Raw genomic sequence first — 15,000 nt, 5'->3', positions numbered from 1 at the left:
TGATTCACTAGGAAGACTGTCCCAATAGCAGTGATTCACTAGGAAAACTGTCCCAGCAGCAGTGATTCACTAGGAAAACTGTCCCAGTAGCAGTGATTCACTAGGAAAACTGTCCCAGTAGCAGTGATTCATTAGGAAAACTGTCCCAATAGCAGTGATTCACTAGGAAAACTGTCCCAGTAGCAGTGATTCACTAGGAAAACTGTCCCAGTAGCAGTGATTCACTAGGAAAACTGTCCCAATAGCAGTGATTCACTAGGAAAACTGTCCCAGTAGCAGTGATTCACTAGGAAAACTGTCCCAGCAGCAGTGATTCACTAGGAAAACTGTCCCAGTAGCAGTGATTCACTAGGAAAACTGTCCCAGTAGCAGTGATTCACTAGGAAAACTGTCCCAGCAGCAGTGATTCACTAGGAAAACTGTCCCAGTAGCAGTGATTCACTAGGAAAACTGTCCCAGTAGCAGTGATTCTTTAGGAAAACTGTCCCAGTAGCAGTGATTCTTTAGGAAAACTGTCCAAGTAGCAGTGATTCACTAGGAAAACTGTCCCAGTAGCAGTGATTCACTAGGAAAACTGTCCCAGTAGCAGTGATTCATTAGGAAAACTGTCCCAATAGCAGTGATTCTTTAGGAAAACTGTCCCAATAGCAGTGATTCTTTAGGAAAACTGTCCCAATAGCAGTGATTCTTTAGGAAAACTGTCCCAATAGCAGTGATTCACTAGGAAGACTGTGCCAGTAGCAGTAATTCACTAGGAAAACTGTCCCAGCAGCAGTGATTCACTAGGAAAACTGTCCCAGTAGCAGTGATTCACTAGGAAAACTGTCCCAGTAGCAGTGATTCACTAGGAAGACTGTCCCAGTAGCAGTGATTCACTAGGAAAACTGTCCCAGTAGCAGTGATTCACTAGGAAAACTGTCCCAATAGCAGTGATTCACTAGGAAAACTGTCCCAGCAGCAGTGATTCACTAGGAAAACTGTCCCAATAGCAGTGATTCACTAGGAAAACTGTCCCAGTAGCAGTGATTCACTAGGAAAACTGTCCCAGTAGCAGTGATTCACTAGGAAAACTGTCCCAGTAGCAGTGATTCACTAGGAAAACTGTCCCAGTAGCAGTGATTCACTAGGAAAACTGTCCCAACAGCAGTGATTATTTAAGAAAACTGTCCCAGCAGCAGTGATTCACTAGGAAAACTGTCCCAGTAGCAGTGATTCACTAGGAAGACTGTCCCAATAGCAGTGATTCACTAGGAAAACTGTCCCAGCAGCAGTGATTCACTAGGAAAACTGTCCCAGTAGCAGTGATTCACTAGGAAAACTGTCCCAATAGCAGTGATTATTTAGGAAAACTGTCCCAGCAGCAGTGATTCACTAGGAAAACTGTCCCAGTAGCAGTGATTCACTAGGAAGACTGTCCCAATAGCAGTGATTCGCTAGGAAAACTGTCCCAGTAGCAGTGATTCACTAGGAAAACTGTCCCAGTAGCAGTGATTCACTAGGAAAACTGTCCCAGTAGCAGTGATTCACTAGGAAAACTGTCCCAATAGCAGTGATTCTTTAGGAAAACTGTCCCAGTAGCAGTGATTCACTAGGAAAACTGTCCCAGCAGCAGTGATTCACTAGGAAAACTGTCCCAGTAGCAGTGATTCACTAGGAAAACTGTCCCAGTAGCAGTGATTCTTTAGGAAAACTGTCCCAGTAGCAGTGATTCTTTAGGAAAACTGTCCAAGTAGCAGTGATTCACTAGGAAAACTGTCCCAGTAGCAGTGATTCACTAGGAAAACTGTCCCAGTAGCAGTGATTCATTAGGAAAACTGTCCCAATAGCAGTGATTCTTTAGGAAAACTGTCCCAATAGCAGTGATTCTTTAGGAAAACTGTCCCAATAGCAGTGATTCTTTAGGAAAACTGTCCCAATAGCAGTGATTCTTTAGGAAAACTGTCCCAATAGCAGTGATTCTTTAGGAAAACTGTCCCAATAGCAGTGATTCACTAGGAAGACTGTGCCAGTAGCAGTAATTCACTAGGAAAACTGTCCCAGCAGCAGTGATTCACTAGGAAAACTGTCCCAGTAGCAGTGATTCACTAGGAAAACTGTCCCAGTAGCAGTGATTCACTAGGAAAACTGTCCCAGTAGCAGTGATTCACTAGGAAAACTGTCCCAGTAGCAGTGATTCACTAGAAAAACTGTCCCAGTAGCAGTGATTCACTAGGAAAACTGTCCCAGTAGCAGTGATTCACTAGGAAAACTGTCCCAATAGCAGTGATTCACTAGGAAAACTGTCCCAGCAGCAGTGATTCACTAGGAAAACTGTCCCAGTAGCAGTGATTCTTTAGGAAAACTGTCCCAGTAGCAGTGATTCACTAGGAAGACTGTGCCAGTAGCAGTGATTCACTAGGAAAACTGTCCCAGCAGCAGTGATTCACTAGGAAAACTGTCCCAGCAGCAGTGATTCACTAGGAAAACTGTCCCAATAGCAGTGATTCTTTAGGAAAACTGTCCCAGTAGCAGTGATTCACTAGGAAGACTGTGCCAGTAGCAGTGATTCACTAGGAAAACTGTCCCAGTAGCAGTGATTCACTAGGAAAACTGTCCCAATAGCAGTGATTCACTAGGAAAACTGTCCCAGTAGCAGTGATTCACTAGGAAAACTGTCCCAATAGCAGTGATTCACTAGGAAAACTGTCCCAGCAGCAGTGATTCACTAGGAAAACTGTCCCAGTAGCAGTGATTCACTAGGAAAACTGTCCCAGCAGCAGTGATTCACTAGGAAAACTGTCCCAGTAGCAGTGATTCACTAGGAAAACTGTCCCAATAGCAGTGATTCTTTAGGAAAACTGTCCCAATAGCAGTGATTATTTAGGAAAACTGTGCCAGTAGCAGTGATTCACTAGGAAAACTGTGCCAGTAGCAGTGATTCACTAGGAAAACTGTCCCAGCAGCAGTGATTCACTAGGAAAACTGTCCCAATAGCAGTGATTCTTTAGGAAAACTGTCCCAGTAGCAGTGATTCTTTAGGAAAACTGTCCCAGTAGCAGTGATTCTTTAGGAAAACTGTCCCAATAGCAGTGATTCTTTAGGAAAACTGTCCCAGTAGCAGTGAATCACTAGGAAAACTGTCCCAGTAGCAGTGATTCACTAGGAAAACTGGTCCAATAGCAATTCAATAGGAAAACTGTCCCAGAAACAATGACTCACAAGGAAACGGTCTGTGAGTTAATTCTCTAGTTTTAAATTGTGTTCTGCAGTGTGGTCACTCTAGGGTGGGTACTCGGAAAGGTCTTGTCACTTGACAAATTTACACCAAATTTAGTGCAATCCTTTTAGTGCAAAGACGCAACCGAGCAAGAAACAAAGAAAGGAACAAACAAATGAAAGCACATACAGATGAACCAACCAAGCAATGAACAAACCAACAAAGAACGAAGGAAGTATTGAACAGAAAAACAAATGAAAGAACATACAGATGAACCAGCCAAACAACCAATCAAAAATCCAACCAACAAAAATAGAAGGAAGGAATGAAGGGTTCTTTACTGGTCCCTCTGGAGGAACCCTACAGCAGAATGTTTCTCTTTTTAGAAAGAATTCCAACCTAGAACACTATTAGGACGTTAAGAGTCCTTTATTATACCAAGGACCACTGAATAACGCCGTTTTCAATGAACAGTCTCCCTTTGAGAAAATAATAGAGTAATACGAATAACCAGGCAGAATATGAGACATCGATCACCTCAAAGTATATGAACAGCCAGAGGAAAACACTCCAGACAGCGAGTCACCCATAGAGATGATTCAGGTGTCTTTCGAAGGCTGTAATGGATTTTGATGAACGCTGACACGTTTATCCATTAAACCTTTGCTCCAAACGGAAAATAGTATCGACACACAGCCCTAGAATTTCATTCTGATGTTCGTCTTCACCCAGTAAATTACAAATGAGAATTTAAGCCTCTAAACCGAGTAGGATAAGACTGGATAACGCTAACAAGACACATCTGATCTGTGGCCCGCGCCTTACACGACAGCTCCGATCAGAACTGAAATCTGCAAGGTTGTGACCTTGGAGCAAAAGAAGAACGTGATTTGTGTTCTTCATTTCGTGGTGCTGAGCTGTTTGCGAGATGTAATCAGAGACTTAGCGAAAGTGGGGGTAAACCAGGCATCGTGAAAATTAATTTCACACCGAGATTCACTCTCACCTGGATCTGTATCTCCCTAAGAGGATGAGAGAAGTTTAATATGTCGATAATGCAGCGCGCTGGAAGAATCGAGCGGTTTTATGGCTTCTGGCTGAACGGTGAGGACGAGCGGAGACACGCTCAGAGTCCCATCACCTCACAGGCATGGAAGCAAATCACTCCAAACTGACAGAATTATACCAAACAGATCCTGAGCTGCCGTATCGCATGTCCGCTTTCACAATACGTCTCATTTTCTTCTCAGTGACGAGAAGGATAGGCCTGGATTTGCCAACGTGTCAGTTTGAAAACGACAAGGGTGGAAGATTTAATGATTGCTGCTTGGCGGAAATTTGAGGGGGAAAAAAAAAAAAAAAAAAAAACGATGTAAGGTGTCATATAAAGGTTTAATAAGGGGCTTATAAGAGATGGGTCAATCTTGTTGAGAAGTCTAAAGGAAGAAGATGGAAATGTCCGGAGAGCAAGCCGAAGATAATGTCGGACCATAAATGAAACAGACGGAACTACTATGCGGTATGAGGGAGATTAATGAAATCAAAGTAGTACCGAATAATACCACTGTTTCTTAAAGACGGCAGAAGAGGCAGCGTTTACGCTTTTAAATGTAAGCTGAAATCATATACACCGTATATATCGTACTAGAAGAGGCCAGTGCCATAATGGAATGCCGTTGCCTTGAAGTGGTGCATTTGGTCTGTAACAATGTTTAGGTAGGTGGAATGTGTCAAAGTAACAATCACATGAATGCCAGGACCCAAGGTTTCCCAGCAGAACATTCCCCAGAGCATCACACCACCTCCACCAGCTTGCCTTCTTCCCATCCTGCATCCTCTTCCCCAGGTAAGTGACACGCACGTAGCCGGATGTCCACATGATGAAGAGAAAACGTGATTCATCAGACCAGGGAACCTTCTTCCATGGTTCCATGTTCTAGCTCTGATGCCCATGTGGCCACTTCTGTGGTGGACAGTGGTCAGCATGGGCACTCTGAGCAGTCTGCAGCCCCATACGCAGCAAGCTGTGATGCACTGTGTGTTCTGACATCTTTCTAACAGAGCCAGCATGAACTTTTTCAGCAATTTGTGCTACAGTAGCTCTTCCATGGGATTGGACCAGAGGGTGAGCCTTGGGCACCAATAACCCTGTCGCTGGTTCACCGGTTGTCCTTCCTTTGACCTCCTTTTGGTAGGTACAAACCACTGCATACCAGGAACACCCCACAAGATCTGTAGTTTTGGAGATGCTCTGATCCAGTCGTCTAGCCAGCGTCTAGCTCAGATCCTCTTACCCATTTTTCCTGCTTCCAACACGTCAACCTCGAGAACTGACCGTTCACCCGCTGCCTAATAAATAGATCCCACCCCTGGACAGGTGCTGTTCTAACACGATAATCGATGTTATTCACTTCACCTGTCCGTGGTTTCAATGTCATGGCTGATCGGTGTACATGTTTAATGGATCTTTTAAATGCAAGGTTAAAAAAAAACACCACCAACAACAACAAAAAAACATACAAACTAGTTTAAATGTTCACATCAAACCCACAAGCTCATTTCATTCGTGCAGATTCTTTAAAAAGCAAAAAAAAAAAAAAAAAATCAGTATTTTCAATGGCTTACTTTTATCATGAAGAGTAGAGTGAATTGCTCGAGGAGCTTGTCGCTAATCATTCAAGCACAGGTGGCTAGGTTTTGAACTCCTTGATGAAACTGAAAGAGTATTCAAAGCATTTTCGGCCGCATATCGCTATTCCACTGAACACAAAATGCACTCGGTAAAAGTGACCCGGCGAGACAAAACGGTCTGCGACTGTGTGGTTTAACACAGCAGGTCAAACCATCTGTCTATTCATTTTCTAAGCAAGATTAGAGCATTTCAAGGGTGTGTCTCTTTGTGGCACCCATTAAAGCTCTATATATAGGGTTATAGGGGGGCGGGCGGGGGGGGGGGGGGGGGGGGGGGCTATTAAGAAAATCATTAGCCAGCATTGCTAATTAAGTGCGCCTCTGCCATACTAACACAAATTTTACTAATGCTGATTTCATTTTGAGATCTCAGACTGAGAAAAAGCTGTCTCTTAATGCTAATGCTGAACTGACTCGAACTCTAAAATGTGCTTCAAGAGCTTAGTCGTCGAGGCTTGGAAAAATCCAGCCAAACTTAAAGCTACACGCTAGAATGTTCTTCTGCGTAGTATTAGCTGGCTTTGCTGCCGTCAGGAAAACTAGCATCTAGCCTTGGATTAAAGCGAATTGTTGAAAGAATTCACTTGTACCTTAAACAAAGCCGGCTCAAACGATGAACAAGATTCACCATAGCTATTAAGAATGGTATTTTTTATTGTTAATTTGACATGCTAGCATGATGTCCTGGATTAGCATACACAATCTGAACCATATATATATAAAGTAACTTAGGTAACGTTTTCATAATAATAATAATAATAATAATAATAATAATAATAATAATAATCTATGAACCAATGTCAGTAATGAATTAGTAATACATCACTAATGAATTTACAGTACATCTATGAAAGTTACTATCAATTGTGCCAAGACTAAGTTAAACAGTGCTCTCCATAACACTATTCTAGACTTTAGGGACGATGTAAGAAACACTTCTAATCCTGACTCAGCTGGGCATGATGCTCGTGATGGGCTTTACTGCTTCAGGAAATCAGCAAGATACATGCAAACTGTGCAAAGCTGTAAATATCATGAGCAGGACTTTGTACGCAATGAGGAAAAGAATCAAATGATAAATCAGCATCTGTGGTTAGACCTAGCCATCAGGCTCTTGGATGAAATCAAATCAGCAACCTTTGGACAGACATCCCAATATCAATATGCCTGTTTTATATTAATATAGACAATATAAACACACATCTAATTCCAGGTTGATTCATAACATTTCCAGTTGACTGGAACTTCTTAATTATTGCCCTGATGGTGGAAACGGGCATTTTCAATGCTTGCGCTATTTTCTTATAGACGCTTCACATTTTGAGAAGCTCAACAACCTTTTGCCGCACATCACAGCTCTATTCCTTGGTCTTACTCATTGTTATGAATGACTAAAGGAATTTGGCCTATGTGTTACCTCATATTTATACCCCATATTTATATAAACAGGAAATCATGGTTGAACTACTTCCTGTTCCTAGTCACCCAGGTGTACAATTTATTATTATTATTATTATTTTAAAATATCAATGGGGATATACTTCAAATATGTTTTTCCCATATGAATTCATAGGGGTGCCAATAATTGTTGCACACATATATTTAATAAAGCTATCTTTTTTTTTTTTTTATAAACCAGTGTTGTGTTTGCAATCGTTTGATATCCATGAGAGTATTTTTGTGGATTTTTTGAACAAAAGATCAAAAGGTTAAACAATAAAGACAATTTTTCACAGCCTTCTTTGCTCATATTTACCAAGGGTGCCAATATTAGTGGAGGGCACTGTATCTACTGCTTCCCCACGAGTACTTTACCTGGGCCACTGTAACGATGGGACAGGAATGACAGATGGGGAAATGGCCGTGGTTGTTGGCACAAGCCCAGCTCTGATATCTCTGTATGTATTCTTACACAGCTTATCAGGTTAACATGTGGTTATATCATTCGGATAATGTAACACTGTAAAGCCGGGTCCCAAGTGCTATCCGTCTCCTCTTATCAAAATATGCTAATGTATCTCTCTCTTTCTCTCTCTCTCTCTCTCTCTCTCTCTATTAAGTTACAGAGCTGTTGGGTCTAACAGCCTATTAATCTCGCAAGTAAGATAATGTATGCTGTACTGAAAACAACATTAAGATGAAACATTAGAATACAAATGACGTGTCTTTGTGTGCGCTTTAATGTAAGATATTAATGTATTGTCCGTTTGCGGAAACTTCAAACATGGACTCAACAACGACAGCAACAGCAGCAACAATAACAACAACAACAACAACAACAACAGGAAGAACACACGTATTAAGGGTTCTTTAGTTGTCCCTTTCAGGGAACCTCAAAGGTTCTACAGAACCCTATAACATTAGTTTTTGTTTTTTTTTCACCCCATAAAGAACCTTTAAGCAACCCTTGAAGAACCCATTTTAAAGAGTGTACCAAGAACTTTATGCTAGTTGTTCCTCGAGCGGAACCATTAAAGTTTCTAAGCAAATGGAAGCGAGGAACCCGTACCTATCAAAGAACACTTGAATAAACCGAGGACAGTTTGTACTACTCATGCCACACTAGGTACACTCTTAAAAAGAAACAATTGTTCTAGATTTTCTTAGTATTAGAGTTAAACCCAAGCACAGATACACAGGAATTTTAAACGCATACGATACGGTTTCATGCAGTCCAAGCAAAAACCTTTCCGAACAAAACTAATATCGTCAAACAATTTGGATCAAACTCTAATGGTCATTTCATTTTAGACTCTATTTAATTGTAAACTCTTTCTTTTCATTCTTTCACCGGTCCATGCAGGATTCCGCGAGGTTTTCGGCGGAGATTTTTTTCAGAATATGGTGGAGTTCGCTTGATTTTGCGTTCATTTCTGTGATCGCAAAACTGCTTCAGTACACATACCGCTACACGGATCAGCCATAACATTAAAACCATGGACAGGTGAAGTGACTAATATTGATTATCTCATTACAATTGCATCTGGGAAAGGGTGGGATATAGATATACAGTATGTATTAGGCAGCAAGTGAACAGTCAGTTCTCAAAGTTGACGTGTTGGAAGCAGGAAAAATGGGTAAGAGGATCTGAGCGACTTTGACAAGGTCCAAATTGTGATGGCTAGACGACTGGGTCGGAGCGTCTCCGGAAACAGCAGGACTTGTGGGGGTGTTCCCGGTATGCAGTGGTTGGTACCTACCAAAATTGTTCCAAGGAAGGACAACCGGTGAACCAGTGACAGGGTCATGGGTGATTAAAATGTCTTTTAATCTTACTTGTAACAGTAAGTCTATAGAACATTAAATGAAATGAGTAGTTTCTAATGTGTACTCTGATTCAGTCCAACGCCACTGAGCAGTACTGAGAAGTTCACTCTATACGGCGTGATGAAATGAAAACGTAACGATACACCGGACCTAGATTTGCCGATCTATCGGCTGGCTGCGCGTTGAAGGGCTTCTCTGTATGCAAAACACCTCTGTCCACCTGCTCAACCCTTTGAGTGACAGGTGCTGTGGCGACAGCATCTGCCGTCGTGGAGACAGCGAGCAGCCTGCGGAACAGGAAGCTGTCATCGAACTGGCAAGGAGACAGGAAGCAGCGTGATGTCACACAGCGAGAGCTCGCCCCCGGGGACGAACGGAGAGGTGGAAATGAAGGGATGGAGCATGGGGTGTGTTCAAGATGGAAAACAAAAATCAACGAAAAGGAAAGAAACGACCACTAGGTGAAAGGTCTAACATGATATAAATATAAGTTTGAAACATCAGAACTACGGGCAAGTGTTCGTAAGAAAAACGGTGATGGGCCGTTCTACAGAATTGGTGCAAACTGCAGTCCCACAACCCAAAAAAAAACACATTTATAAAGCATTTAAGTATTCAAATCTGAGATGTTTACTAAGATCCTTCTATTATCTATTGAAATCCACAATAACATTTAAAACACCATTAAGCTTAATATATCTATAAAATCATAATTTATTGGGTACTTTCAATTGGGAGCTGGCTGTCCCGAACCCTGACCCTTAAATTTAAATTTTGGAATTTGAAAATGATATTAAAATAATTTTTGCATTTTATTCCACTGTTGTTGTTGTTTTTTTTTTTGTTTTTTTTTTAAAAAAGAATTTCTTATTAACATTACTGACAACATCCTAACAACCCTTCGCTAGTATCTTCACTGCACCCTTAAGTAAGTGTTATATATTTTTTAAACCTCATCACATTACAGAATTTTAACTCACCTACTAAAACACTACTAAAACATAACGATAAAATACTAATCTCCCCCAAATAAAGGATTAAGCCTTCCCTTTTGTCACTACCAAAACAATCGATCCCTGGCCGCTCCGCATGCCGGAGTGTCCTTGGGCAAGATCACTAAAGCCCAAGTTGCTCCCGATGGCAGGCTAGTGTGTGTGTGTGTGTGTGTGTGTGTGTGAGTGTGTGTGTTAATGGGTGAATGAGAAACAGTGTAACCGCTAAGGTTAAAAGGTGCTATATAAGTGCAGATCTTTTACAATTTCATTTATAATAATAATAATAATAATAATAATAATAATAATAATAATAATATACTGTACATTAATGCTATGAAATAGCACACATGGAATTCTGAAAAAAAAAAAAAAAAAACGTGTTAAAGAAAACCAAACTAAACCATAAGCCTTTATCAAAAAATGCCTTGTAACATACGGTATATAATCAGTGCATATTATAGTGCGTGCATAATCCTGCAATTGTATGCCATATATTTGCTCTTGTGCCGTGATCATGAACACAGCGACTCTGAGATTTGCTGTTTATTGTGTGCTTCGATGACAAACTGCTAGAAGTGTCAGTGTATGCTTATAAATAAAGAACGGAGGAATAATTCAGGTCTGTCGGCCGTCGTGTAGAGCCAGTGAATGTGTGCTTGCCGGTTCTGCTTTATGCTGTTTATCTCCGATTCTTTTGAGCAAAAAGCCCAGTCAGAGCGAATTTGAGCCTATTCTAGAGCGTGACAATGAACCTGTCCTTCCTCCCTCCCTCTCTCCCTCTCTCTCTCTCTCTCTCTCTGTCTCCATGCTCTCTCGGACACGCTTCTCTCCCTGCTCGGGCCCTGACGCACGCGTTTACCCAGAGTCCTCTCCTCCGTGGCAGATTGATCAGCAGCATTGTGTCTCTCGCTCCATCCATTTTACACTTCACTGTCCATGAAAGACTGCTGCTACACTGATGTAGCAGAACGAGAGAGAGAGAGAGAGCGAGAGAGAGAGAGAGCGAGAGAGAAGCATAGAGGGACAAAATCTCTCTCTCTGTTGGCCTTTTTCTTTTCTTTCTTTAAGCCGTCACTAGTCAGCTTTGGTTTAGATGGGCATCTTTGTAGTGCTAAAGGGGGCGTGGCTACAGGTGAAGGAAGAAAAGATGAAAAGATTGCGTAAACCCGATCGTTTTAGCACCCCTAACTCTTGTTCTAACCGATCACAGGCAGTTTATGAGACAGGTTGCTTTATTATTTATGTCCATTTTGTATTTGCATGAAAGATCCAGCTCGGACGTGTTGCAAACTTCAGGCCTATTTTACTCCAAAGTTCAAAGCCAAGACTCAAAACGTGGTTCTACGTGAGTCTAAAATGGATGCAGCAGGACACACACATATTGTGCGCTTTATTGTTTTAATATAATGTATTATAGTAGTTTCTTACATAAATGAACTAACTAGATAGTATAGTAAATAGCAGCTCCTTCTGGGATCCTTCTAACCTCGCTGTACACACTGAAACCACCTCATAAATACTTAAACACACACACACACACACACACACACACACAGTTTAATGATGTTTCAGCTCTAACTCAGACGTCGGAGCTGACGCAGAGCTGAACCAGGTATGTATACGTTCTAAAGGAGCAGGATTGGATTGAAGACTAAATCTCAGGATTTCCTGCTGTGTGGTCGTCTCGGTCAGCAGTGTCTTCGGTCGCTTCGATATTCAGACCTGCAGAAAACGTCAGGCCGACTAATTGGACACAGAGTTACAGCTTTTATTGACCGGGTCTAATTACTGGCGTCGTTCTCATTTATGACTCTCTGCATCTGCACTCTGTTAGAGGGGGAAAGTTCAGCAAATTGTTGTCTGCACATGTGAGTGTTTTGCTCTGCTCTAACACACCACCGTCGCGTCGCGCCAGCAAACATGCATCGTGGATAATAAGAGCTACTCACACACGTGATACGATTTCGTACACATTACATAGGTCTTATACTGTATATATGTAGTAATACTGTATCTATGTCAGTGTGAATAATACTGTACGGATTCGTGTGTCCGGTATTTAGCGTACGTAACTGTCTAGATTTGTTCTTACATGTATCGTGTATGTATGTTCACATGTACGTGCACCCCGACAGTAGTACTCGTGTACCCTGCACAAGAAAAACGTCTTCGACGCGGGCGGATTAAACGCAAGTCTCTTCTATGAGACTGTTTCGAAGCAAATATTATAATATTGAGCACATTTCCGTACGTGTTCTTTGGCCGAAATTTTGCTTAAAAGGATCTACCGACGGAATAATACAATTAGCTCGAAACCGTATATAATGATCTCATGATGAGAAATATTAGATAGCATTTCCTTTAAAAAAAATCAAATAAAACGGCAAGCCTCAGAACCTGCTATTAGGAAAGAACGCTCCCAGTATTTGATGAGCTGGAAGAATTTTGTTGTCTAATAATATCATTATAAATAAGATGAAGCTTAATGCAGTCATGTTTGAATTCTCTATGGTTTGTTAGTTTTCAGTCAGCCTGAGAGGGGAAGCTTTCACTTCAGGCCAATGTTGCGTAAGAGCATGCTTACCAGCCTCTTGTAGGATTATATAACCTGCTGTTTCGGAGGTAAGGACTCTACCGAGGTTTTGGCACGATCATCACACACTCACGCACACTCTTTTACTCTGTATATAAGTCCAATCCAAACATCTGCATAAACTCACAAAGTCACCCGTGGACCAGTGGAGAACCTTACACGTTACCAGAACAAACACGAACGCCGCTGGAGTGTGTCACGATGCCGAGTGTCGCAGTCGCTCTAATGCGTTTGGGGAAACGACAACGCGTATACTTTTCACCTTGAACCCTGTGACATGAGACAGTCATAACATTCTATATCCAGTTGTAAAGCAATATTACAATTACCGGTGATAAGAGATTACTTTATAAGCTCGATTTTGTCCAGCGTGCTCTCGTTATCATATTCGATTACACGTAATTATGAGCAGTTACGGCTGATGTGTCACAACTGTTAGAATCTCACACTTGGCGTGTGCTTTATTTGTCGTAAAACATTACGGCTTCTGTCATGATGTTATCGTCGAGTCTACGACACCATCGTACTTGGCACTATTACGTAATTCTTGCTAGGGTTACAGTCCCTTCTGAAAGTATTGGAACAGCAAGCCGTTGAAGACCTATTGAATAGGTGAATATGAGATGGTGGATCGGAATTTCAACCTTCATTTCCTAATTTTTATATCTATATTAAAAAAACAAAACAAAACAAAACAAAAAAAAAAACAACACAGCGCCTTTGGGGACAGACCGGACAATTTTTAGGTGTGCAAAAGTATAGGAACAAATAGTCTTAAAGTAAATACCACGTAATATTTGGTTGCACATCCCTTGTTTGCAATCACTGCATCAAGCCTGTGACCCACTGACATCACCAAACTGTTGCATTTTTCATTTCCGATGCTTTTCCAGGTTGGTACTGCGACTTCTTTCAGTTGCTGTTTGTTTTAGGGGGTTTTCTCCCTTCAGTCTCCTCTTCAGGAGATGAAATGCTGCTCAGTTGGGTAAAGGTCTGGTGATCGACTTGGCCAGTCTAAAACCTTACACTCCCCCCCCCGATAAAGTCCTGTGTTGAGTCGGCCGTGTGTTTTGTTTGGATCATTGTCTTGCAGCATGATGAAGTTCCTCCTGATTAGATTGGATGCATTTCTCTGTAAATTGGAAGACAGGATATTTCCGTAGACTTCCGAATTCATTCTGCTGCTCCCATCATGAGTCACATGATCAATAAAGATTATTCAGAACGTTCCAGAAACAGCCATGCAAGCGCAATCCATGACACTACCTCCACCATGTTTCACAGATGAGCTTGTATGTTTTGGATCACTTCTTTCTCCACACTTTGGCCTTTCCATCACTTTAGTAGAGGTTCACCTTGGTTCCAGAACTTCCAATCCTCAAAGTCCAATCCGTCTTTCTGATTCTTACTCCTGATGAGTGGTTTGCATCTCGCATCATGTGGTATGGCCTCTATATTTCTGCTCTTAAAGTCTTCTTCGAATGGTGGAATGTGACACCTTCACCCCTGCCCTGTGGAGGTTCTTGATGATGTCACTAACTGTTGTTCTGGGTTGTTGTTTTTTTTTTTTTTGGGGTTTGGGTTAAATTGGCTTTGCTGATCCAATACTTTCAGAGGGGACACGATAACATCACTAACAAACCGGACACTACATAGGGAACAATATTTAACGTTTCTGCCAGCAATATCATATCATAAGCTGTAACAAATTTCAGTGAACCTCCATTTTGATTAGATACATTTGCACTGCTGCATTCAAAACAAGAACAAAGCAAACAAACAAAACAACGAAAACCATTTCTTTCTTTTCTTTTTTTTTTTTTTACTTCTATTCACAGACCAATTACGTACACGCATACACCGTCTACTCTCGCTGTATGAAATGGCTCTCAATGCCAGACCATGCATGTGTGTTCCCTGCAGCGATTTTAAATATCATAAACCCGGGTAATGAGGAATGACTCTATGGTAATTGTTATTCATGTCCTCTTGTCGTCTGGTTGACCAGAACTCACCCCACGGCGCACATGAACAGAAAGGAAGAGACAGCGGCGCTGCTGAAGCAATACATTAAAAGTAAATAACGGTTCAAAACGTTATATCATGATACACGGAAATACATTTTTAGACCCGTTTCATACCGCAGCCTTGTGAAGTCTACTCGTGAACTGCGATTGTGTGGGCACATGAGTACAACCGAAAAGCAGGTATTATAATTGCGGAAGCCCGGTTGAAGACGGAAAAAAGAAAGAGAGCGA

The 15,000-nt window shown here is 41.5% G+C and overlaps 1 protein-coding gene across 1 annotated transcript in view; it reads right to left on the bottom strand.

The window, feature by feature from the left end:
- Window positions 1-15,000, bottom strand: part of LOC108260822 (protein tyrosine phosphatase receptor type D) — a 416,825-nt gene that overhangs the window by 162,934 nt on the left and 238,891 nt on the right. The gene's annotated exons all lie outside the window — the stretch shown is intronic.

The sequence above is a fragment of the Ictalurus punctatus genome, chromosome 29 (genome assembly GCF_001660625.3).
Source record: "Ictalurus punctatus breed USDA103 chromosome 29, Coco_2.0, whole genome shotgun sequence".
NCBI lineage: Eukaryota > Metazoa > Chordata > Actinopteri > Siluriformes > Ictaluridae > Ictalurus > Ictalurus punctatus.
Note: the sequence above shows the minus strand (reverse complement) of the source record. Positions and strands in the feature narration are given on the sequence as shown.